This window comes from Apium graveolens, chromosome 4 (genome assembly GCF_009905375.1).
Source record: "Apium graveolens cultivar Ventura chromosome 4, ASM990537v1, whole genome shotgun sequence".
In the NCBI taxonomy this organism is placed as follows: domain Eukaryota; kingdom Viridiplantae; phylum Streptophyta; class Magnoliopsida; order Apiales; family Apiaceae; genus Apium; species Apium graveolens.
Genome location: NC_133650.1, coordinates 260,650,425 through 260,659,761, shown reverse-complemented (window position 1 = coordinate 260,659,761; position 9,337 = coordinate 260,650,425). Strand labels below are relative to the sequence as shown.

General features: G+C 36.6%; 1 non-coding gene across 1 annotated transcript; it reads left to right on the top strand.

The window, feature by feature from the left end:
* The first annotated feature begins 8,211 nt into the window (after positions 1-8,211).
* LOC141722988 (small nucleolar RNA R71) lies at positions 8,212-8,318 on the top strand. Its single transcript, XR_012575984.1, has one exon. It is a non-coding gene; the product is annotated as a small nucleolar RNA R71 (small nucleolar RNA).
* Positions 8,319-9,337: the final 1,019 nt, after the last annotated feature.

Below are 9,337 nucleotides of genomic sequence, written 5' to 3'. Positions count from 1 at the left end.
CTAGCAACTCACTCCGTTTTTCCACCATTTCAAAAGTATATACCTTTGTTTCTCTGTTATTGCTTGTATATAAGTCGATTTTACTTGGATTGCTTTTGATTAACCTGTGTTGATTGGGGTTTTGATTGGTGATGCAAATTCTGATGGTTGGTGATGATTGTGGAGTAAGGGAGTCCTCGTTCGAGTTCAGAGCTCGAGAAAGCGAGTCTTCTCGAGCAGCGACTGGCCATGACGATGAACAGCTGTGAGCCGTGGATGAGGTTTTAAATAATTTGAATGGTGAATTACTTGAAGACTTGACTGTTGATGAATGGTTGCAGGATAAATTTATTATTGAACTAGTTAGTGGTTTTAAGTGTCACTTAGTGTTGGGCAATATGGAATCATGAGTCTAATTGATTTCTTGTCGAATTGCTATCTCGGACACTTTGTTTTGTGATTCCTGTTAGTCGTATCTTGTTAATTGTAAGTGTATGTGTCTTATGGCTTCAGTGTATAGAATCTTGTTATCGAATGTTGCTTGTTAGTTGCTAGGCCCTAAGAATCGATATTTGGTAATGCTACGTGTGGTCCCATGCTGTTAGGGCCTATTTGAATGCTTATGCCTATTTAGGGAGGCGAATTTTTATATTTCTTCAGTATATAAGCTTTTAATTCATATGAATATGTAAATTACATGCTGAGTTTATGAAGGTTTATGTATTAGTTTAAGTCTTTCATTCACATGCTATGGAATGCTCTGTACACTTAGTTGTGTATGCACGAAATTTTCTCCCTTAAACCTGATTGCCTATTAACCATTAGAACATAAAGATTGACCCTTTATTGAATAACTATATGTTCTGGCCTATATAGAATGTGTATTGATACTAGACCTTAGCTAATATACTTTAATGGAATCTATATGCTAAGTGTTTGATTATTTGATTAATAGAGTATGGGTTTATCTCTTTCCAGACTTGAAATATATAATTACTTGATTGTAAGCTTTGGTTGTGATCATTGATTCATGGGATCTTGAACTATGTTTTTATATAAGTTGAGTCTATTCTTTTTCTTTCTTTCATGGTATATTATTTTTGTGTTCATAAGTTGGTTGGGCAATTATATTATGCTAGGAATTGATTAAAGTTGTTAATTAGGTTTAAGTGCAGAAAATTCAGTATTTTCCAGGAAATTGTCCTGTTTTGGATGACTGTTTTGAGACGTTTAGAGACCTAATTGCTTGATGGTTAAAACATAATAATTATAGGTTTATGTTTGAATTATATTTCTGCAAAATTTGGTTACTACCAGACTTGCACAAGTTTAGATACAATTTATTTAGTGCAAGGTGCGCAGAATTTCTGGCCAGGATCTGTTGGCCTTAGTGACGACTATGATCAGGGGCTCTAAACACCTTGCTTTCATCTGAAATTTTTATGGTAGTTAGATATGTGAATCAGTTAAGTCTCTGTCAAATTTCACTACAACAGACCTATTTATGAATTTATTAAAAATCTATAGGCGAACTTAGTTTCTGTGAAATCGAGCAGCCAAGATACTTGTTATGTGTTTTTATATGTTTAATTGTTTACAAAGCTTTTGTTTGCACTTGATGTTAAATGAGAATATATAGCAATGTGTTTTATGGAAATACATGTTAGTATATGCCTATTTGAGATTGAGTTTCGTTGCTAATTATTAGAGTGTGATTTGAATATGTGTATAGTTACTAGTCTATATGATATATATGCAAGGTGATTTATTTAAGTGTTTACTCAAGTTGAATTGGTGATGCTAAATTATATAACTGTAAGTTCAAATATTATAAATTATTAAGTATACTTAATTGTTTAGGTGCCGCAAGTTTGGGCGGGTAATTTTCCTTAATTGTTTAGGTGCCGCAAGTCTGGGCGGGTACTTTTCTTACTTGTTTACTTTTATGTTGTTGCAAGTTGAGGCAACTTTATTTTGTTTAGTTATAAGATTAAATTGTGGAATTGAAAAACAGGTGGATAGTCCTAATTACGAATACTTCATGCCAAAATTTTCTAAAATTCCCCTGTATCTAAATCTATTTAACTTATTTGATTTCAATGATTTGAAAGCATGTTATGATTGTTAGTCGTAACACGTATAGGATATGTCTGGATAAGAACATTGAAATGACTTGTGGGTTGTATTTGTGGTGTGGTTATTTAGGGTATTGTCCATATTACGAATAGGTCATGCCGAATTTTTCATAGAAATATTATCATAAGTTACGCGTTCTCGTGTTAAATAATATTCTGAGTTGGTAGTAAGTTTTAAACTATAATGTGTGCTACTTGTTATATGCTATATAATATGCCATATGTATATATATATATATATATATATCGCGAAAGGGTAGAATTAAGATAATTGTTTCAGAAGGATACTAAAGTAGTATCTTTTTGCTTATGATAGGATCGGGCATTAAGGGTGTGATACCAAGCAAAAGAAAAGAAAAAGGGAGAGTTGCATAGGGGTTCAGTACTTTCGGATGGTTCGAGACGAACAGAACCATACGTTGGGGATCAAGACTGAAGTTGGACAAGATTTCGTATCAGATCGCAGTAACTGCATTAGCGACATATCAAAGAATTAATAATAGAAAATGGTGACGTCTTGAGAAAGCATCATGAGATATTTGTGTTATTGCGAGTGTGTATGATTGCTAAGGACCAAAGGCAAGTACCCCTGACATCACTTATTGTTCAAGTGACATTTATTTCGAATCATATTATGCAAGTATCTCTATCATCACTTATTGTTCAAGTGATAATTATTTTAAATCTTTTCATGCAAGTATTGATTTCCTCAGTTCAGAATAGATAAATGTTTTACATATCGCTGAATTAAATAATTCTGTTTATGCAAGTATTCTTCTGCTATTCTAGGTTCAGAATAACTAAGTGATTTTACGTATCAAATTACCAGATTTATAAATGTTTTGGATTTTGAGAAAGATGATTTTGTTGCGAGTATTCCGGCCCAAGTAAATGGGGGAATAAAATTATTTAGGAAGTCGAATGATTCGGCTCCTTTTTCAATAAAAAAGTTTTTAAGATTGGAATGGTTACTGGTTACTGGTTACTGGTTACAGCGTAGGTGATCGAGATATCGGTCCAGCTGTAATATCTTTCAAGGCTAGATATGCCTTTTATGGCACCCTATAGGTAGCGTATGTCTTCGGGATACGGGTAGTACCTATATTTACGGTATGGCTGCGGGATACCGGTGTTGTTTCACGACTGATCATCGGAAACAGCATGAAATGTTATTGGTTCCAATTTAAAAATATGGTTTTCTAAATTGTTTTGATAATCATAGAATAAATGATCTATCAACTGATTCTGTTTTGGATTAAAAGTACTGATTCTGTTTTGGATTAAAAGTGAATTGCGATTTTGATTCAGATTCTGATTTATGCTGATACTTATGTTGTTGTTAAATATCAAAGGTGGTATTAGTATAGATGATTGATGTTGACTTCAGTATGGAATGTTGTGAGCATTAAAGTTTGTATTGATATCTAATTTGATATGACAACAAAATAAGTATTAATTTCAAGAGTTTGGTTTTGAGTAAAGTTTATGATTCAATCCATAATCACTGCTTCTTGTTATTGTTGTTTACGATATTTCCGTAAACACAGTTTTACGAGTTTTATTCTCGTCAAGATTCAAAGTATTGCTGAAGGCTTTCGCTTGAAAATATCAAAAAGAGTTTTCTAGTTCATTAATTATGATTTTAAATGTTTTGCTCGAATGCAGATGTCGGTTTTCTATCAAAAGACCCTATATATGCTATAATGATCTTGCTGAGCATTTCTTCTGCTCATACTTGCCTATTTTCAAATTTAACCTCCAGTGAGGATTAGCTTGCGCTGTTTAGCTGCGTAATTCGAGGAAGCAAAGAAGAAGCTCTTGGAAGGTGGCTGGTCCAGGGTTTGCGGGCTAGTGTAAGTTTTATTGTATAAAGTGTTTATATTATATTATATTATAGTTGTGTATTTTATATGGGCCTAGTATACTTCATTTCGAAGTTATACTAGTGGGTTTAGTTTTAAATTGGATTTGTTGAAAAGAGTTTTAAAAGAAAGTGAAAATTTATTTGTGGAATTTGGATATCTTGTTTCTAGAACTGTAACCTTAAAAGATCTTGGATTAGTTTGGGGTCATTTATGCTAAATATCTTCCGCTGTCATTTATTTATCGATTAAACAGGTTGATTTGGATTGAGGTTTCTTCGTGACGACCAAATCCTCTGACCCCGGATTTGGGGGCGTTACACAAAGAATCACAAGTTGAAAACAAGATCTTCTTTTTCGGAGTTGTTATGTGCTTCTAGGTCTTCTCCTTGGTATCCCAATCTTCCCTGATGATGAAAACCCTTTTTTTAAGTATATATACGCCCCCTAATGGACCTGGACCCTTAAAATCGTCAAATTCCACTCAAAAAAGCTTTTTCAGCGAAATCAGCGACCAGCCGCGCCCTGAGCGGCCGCTCAGCTCTCCTGAGCGGGCGCTCAGCTCCTTTGCGGCCGCTCAACTCTGCTGAGCGGGCGCTTAGCTACTCTCTGGGAAAAATTTTGATGAATCTTGTTTTGGCCATAACTTGAGTTTTACTTGTCAGAATTAGGCAATTTAACTGCCCACGCGAAGCTAACGAGATTCTCTACAACTTGACAATGGCCTTGGCTTCTAATTCTGATCACTTTTTATCATATTTCCTTTAAAAGCTCTTTTCTTCATTTAATTGATACCTGAAATGCAATAACACAAAAATACATCAAAATACCAACAACTTGAGTCCAAAACACCAATTTAAGCTTGTAATAAAGCATTCCAAGTGGATATAAAATCCACTTATCACACCCCCAAACTTGAATCGATGCTTGTCCTCAAGCATAAACAGACTCAAAACTACAAAACAAACCTAATGCATAAATGCAACTACGTGAATGCAACTAAATAATAATGCAATTGATCCCCTCAGAATAACCATAACCAAATAAATAAGCCAATGCCTCTAAGAATGCAATAAATTGAAACAGAGTTCGAATAAATCCCATAAACCAACTCACAAACTAGAAACGTGTGTGTGTGGATGCTTAACAGATATACTCTCGATATTAGATCAATAACCATAACTTATCTATCATCGAAACAATCAAAAATTTATAAACAGAATAGACAATAAACGCATTATGACTCACAACACCTCCTTTCTACTAGAGTTATACAAGGATTCACACTATTATTGAACACATAGCAAAGATGCTTATTTGACCGTGCAATGAATGAGGTCCCAAAAGACTTATGCAATAATACCCATGTAGCGAGCGTTAGGTTAGCGGATCCCAGACTATAAAAGCCTTAGGTCACTAGGCACAAAGTCCCCTAGAACTTAATAACTCGAGTATTAAAACGCTCACTCTTGATCAATTAGGCATAAACACATACTTTTTTTCTCTTTTTTTTCTTTTCAACAATTTCTGAATGAGTGCGTTTCGCTCCATCTCATTCAATCCTAGACTACTCATAAATATATGAGCCAGCTACTAGCCATTTGACGCCTAGCCTTACAACAACTAGCAATGAAATCCAAGTTTTTTTCCAGATAAAAAAAATCAATGTTTTTACGTCATTAAGAGAATATCACAAATTCTAAATATAACCAAGTGATTAAATCTCAACAACAAAGAAGTATGATCATGATCTAGATCAAAAGCAACCCTATAAGACTTTGTGAAAATATTTATTTTTGGCATGCAAATCAATTCATTATGTCTTAAACATCCCTCTATTCATCATCACCACACTCAAATCAACATCAACTTATCAAATATCATAGTTCATCTTAAGGGATCATGTTAAATATGCATGCAAATGCAACTATATGAAATCACATAAAAATAAACAAATATGTCCTAATTGAACAATCATGCAAAAATATGAATGAACTACAACCAAACATGGAATATGAACCTATATGAATCTATATGGACACACACACACTACTAATCCTTACATTATCACCCCCAAACTTAAAATTTTCAATGTCCTCATTGAAGGTTATAATAAGGATTTCAGGCATACCTAATTAGCGGGAGAGTCACCCTCGTCGGGTGGAGGATCAGATGGCCAATCAACCTCGCCACCAGTGTCTCGAACAACAGTACCGAAAGCATGTGTCAAATCTGCAGCAAAATGACGGTGAATGTCGTGCATGGCCTCCATACGCCTAATTACTTTCCTGTACTGCTCATCACCAACACCAGTCCTATCAACTACCTGCTGCACATGAGAAGAACCCTCTGTAGGCACTGGAGGATCCGTTCGGATACCCTCTACATCATCAAAGATATATCTCAACCCCTTGTCAGGGGGTGCACCTAAGAATGAATAACTCAAGTGATCTGGCTTTCGGTTGAGCTCAAGTATGGGAGCTTCTTGAATAAATGGTTCAAAACGCTCCTGAGAAATTTTCAGCTCTGTTAACCCAAGAGAATCGAATGGCATATCCAACTTCCTCTTCCACGGAGGTGCATTCAAAACCTGCAGTTGCTCTACTTTAAAGCACTCCTCTTTTGCTGTGGGTAACTTTATTTCCTTGAACATATTAAAAGTAACCTTTTGATCGTAAACCTTCATCGAAAGCTCTCCTTTTTGCACATCGATCATAGTTCGGCCTGTAGCCAAGAATGTCTTCCCAAGATAATGGGAATCTTCTTATCTTCCTCGAAATCAAGAATTACAAAGTCAGCAGGAAAGATGACTTTATCCACCTTGACCAAGACATCCTCCACTATACCTCGTGGATAAGCGATGGAACAGTCAGCTAGTTGTAATGACATGTATGTTGGTTTCGGATCAGGCATACCAAGCTTCTTGAAGATAGATAAGGGCATCAGATTGATGCTAGCTCATAAATCACATAAACACTTGTCGAACGACAAGTTTCCGATGGTGCAAGGAATAGTGAAGCTTCCAAGATCTTTAAGCTTCGGAGGCAACTTCTGTTGCAGCACATCACTGCATTCCTCCGTGAGAGCAACGGTCTCTAAGTCATCGAGCTTCACTTTCCGAGAGAGAATACCTTTCATAAACCTCGCATAGCTAGGAATCTGTTCAAGAGCTTCAGCGAAAGGTATGTTGATATGAAATTTCTTGAACACCTCCAAAAACTTCTCAAACTGCTTATCTAGCTTTTTCTTCTGCAACCTCTTAGGAAAATGAGGTGGAGGATGGATCTGTTTCTCCCCTGTATTACCCTCAGAAGGAGTGTGCTCCACAGTAGTCTTCCTTGGTTCCACCTCTGCTTCCTTCTGCACTTCTTCTTCAGCCATAACTGCATTTTCTGAATCTTGAGATTTTTCAGGCTCTTCGTCTTGCTGAATTTGGGGGCTTGCGACCTTTCCAGACCTCAAGGTGATGGCGTTCACCTGTTCTTCAACTTCCCTCTTGCCTGGATTTGTTTCTGTATCACTAGGAAGCGTTCCTGGTGGTCGATTCAATAAGGCGTTAGCAATTTGCCCTATTTGGTTCTTCAAATTCTGGATAGAAATAGCCTGGCTTTGGAATATAAGAGCCTGGTTTTTGCACATAAGCCGCAACTCCTCCAATTTAAAATTTTCATTCGAAGATAGACATGCACCATGAGTTTATTGTTTTGGTGTAATTTGTTGCTGAAAACCAGGAGGGTTGAATAGCTTATTTCCAAACTACTGGAACGGCTGTTACATCGCATTCTGATTGTTGCTCCAGCTGAAGTTAGGATGATTCCAGTTGTCAGGATGATAAGTGTCTGGAACTGGTTGCGGCGATCTCTGAAAGTTGCTCATAAACTGAACTGAGTCAATAGATATAGCACATTGCTCCGTCACATGCGGACCTGCACATAGCTCACAAACACTAATTATCTGCTTAACACCATAGTTAGCCAGAGAATCGATCTTCATAGCCAACGCCTTTAGTTGAGCAGTGATAGCCGTAGCTGTATCCACTTCAAGAACTTGCTACCTTGCCCGGTGGACATCTCTGGGTTGGATACTGATATTCATTAGCAGCTATCAGTTCAATTAGATCATAAGCTTCCTTATAGATCTTTGCCCATAATGCTTCGCCTGCTGCTGCATCGAGCATGGGTCTGGACTATGCTCCCAACCCATTGTGAAAACAAGTGATGATCATCCAATCAGGCATTCCATGATGAGGACACTTCCTAAGCATCTCCTTGTAGCGCTCCCAAGCTACATATAAAGATTCTCCTGATTGCTGCGTAAATTGAGTAAGAGCATTCCTGATTGCAGCTGTCTTCGCCATAGGAAAGAATTTAGTAAGAAACTTCTGAGCAAGATCTTCCTAAGTAGTAATCAAACCAGCTGGTAGAGAGTGTAACCAGCTCTTAGCCTTTTCCCTCAGAGAGAATGGGAACAGTCTCAGCTTAACAGCATGTTCAGAAATACCATTGAACTTGAAGGTGTCACAGATCTCAATGAAATCCTTAATGTGCATATTGGGATCTTCTGTTGGAGAACCCCCAAACTGGACTGAAGTCTGTACCCATTGAATTATGCCAGGCTTGATCTCAAAGGTATTAGCTGTGATAGCTGGCCTGACAATAATATATTGAATGTCATTGATCTTGGGTTGAGAAAAATCCATCAAAGCTCTCGTTCGTGCTGCTGGATCTCCCATTGTAATGAGTACCTGAAACACAAACAAGTAAACCGTGAAAGTAAAAGAATCCGAGTCACTGAACTTAAACGACCACTGATGACAAGCACATAAACTAAAAATTAACACTGAGTCCCCGGCAGCGGCGCCAAAAACTTGTTAGAGCGAAAACACGCGCTAATATTCACGCAAGTATACGTATAAGATATAAATCAGATTCATTCCCACAAAGACTGGTTTAGGTTAAGTTCAATTTATGCACCTATGCAACAATGTATGGTTATCGCTCGATGCTAAGATAAATAACAAATTGGTTTTTGATTAAACTAAGAGATTATACTAAATAACATTAACAAAGAGAATTGAGGTTGAATTACTATATATGACAAATATGGGATTCTAACTTCATTACTACTTCATTCAATAGCCTTATTGTTCTTAACCTTAGCATGTGATGGTGATGACACTAATCAGATAACACGAAACTGATAAAGGCCAACTTTTGTTGCACGAGTACCATTCTACCAGACATCTATAAAAGAGATAGAAGCTGAATAGGCACCAATTATATTGAGACCCTATATGTCTATAGAATTTGACAACATAACGGTTTAAGCATAAGTTATCTATCTTGATTACACAGGGCAAGT